Raw genomic sequence first — 200 nt, forward strand, 5'->3', positions numbered from 1 at the left:
TGAATCTAGCTTGAACTTCTGGCAGCTCCCCCATCAATGTACTGCAGCAACCACTGTTGAATTATATACAACAAAAATTTTACTTGCATTAATATTAATGATATTGTTTGATGATTTTTGCATTCTGTTGGGCCACCTTTTTTTGGAATGTTCACAAATATGAGTATCTTCCATATATGGGCCAAGTAGTTGTCTTCCAA

This window comes from Chrysochloris asiatica, unplaced genomic scaffold (genome assembly GCF_000296735.1).
Source record: "Chrysochloris asiatica unplaced genomic scaffold, ChrAsi1.0 scaffold00344, whole genome shotgun sequence".
Classification (NCBI taxonomy): Eukaryota; Metazoa; Chordata; class Mammalia; order Afrosoricida; family Chrysochloridae; genus Chrysochloris; species Chrysochloris asiatica.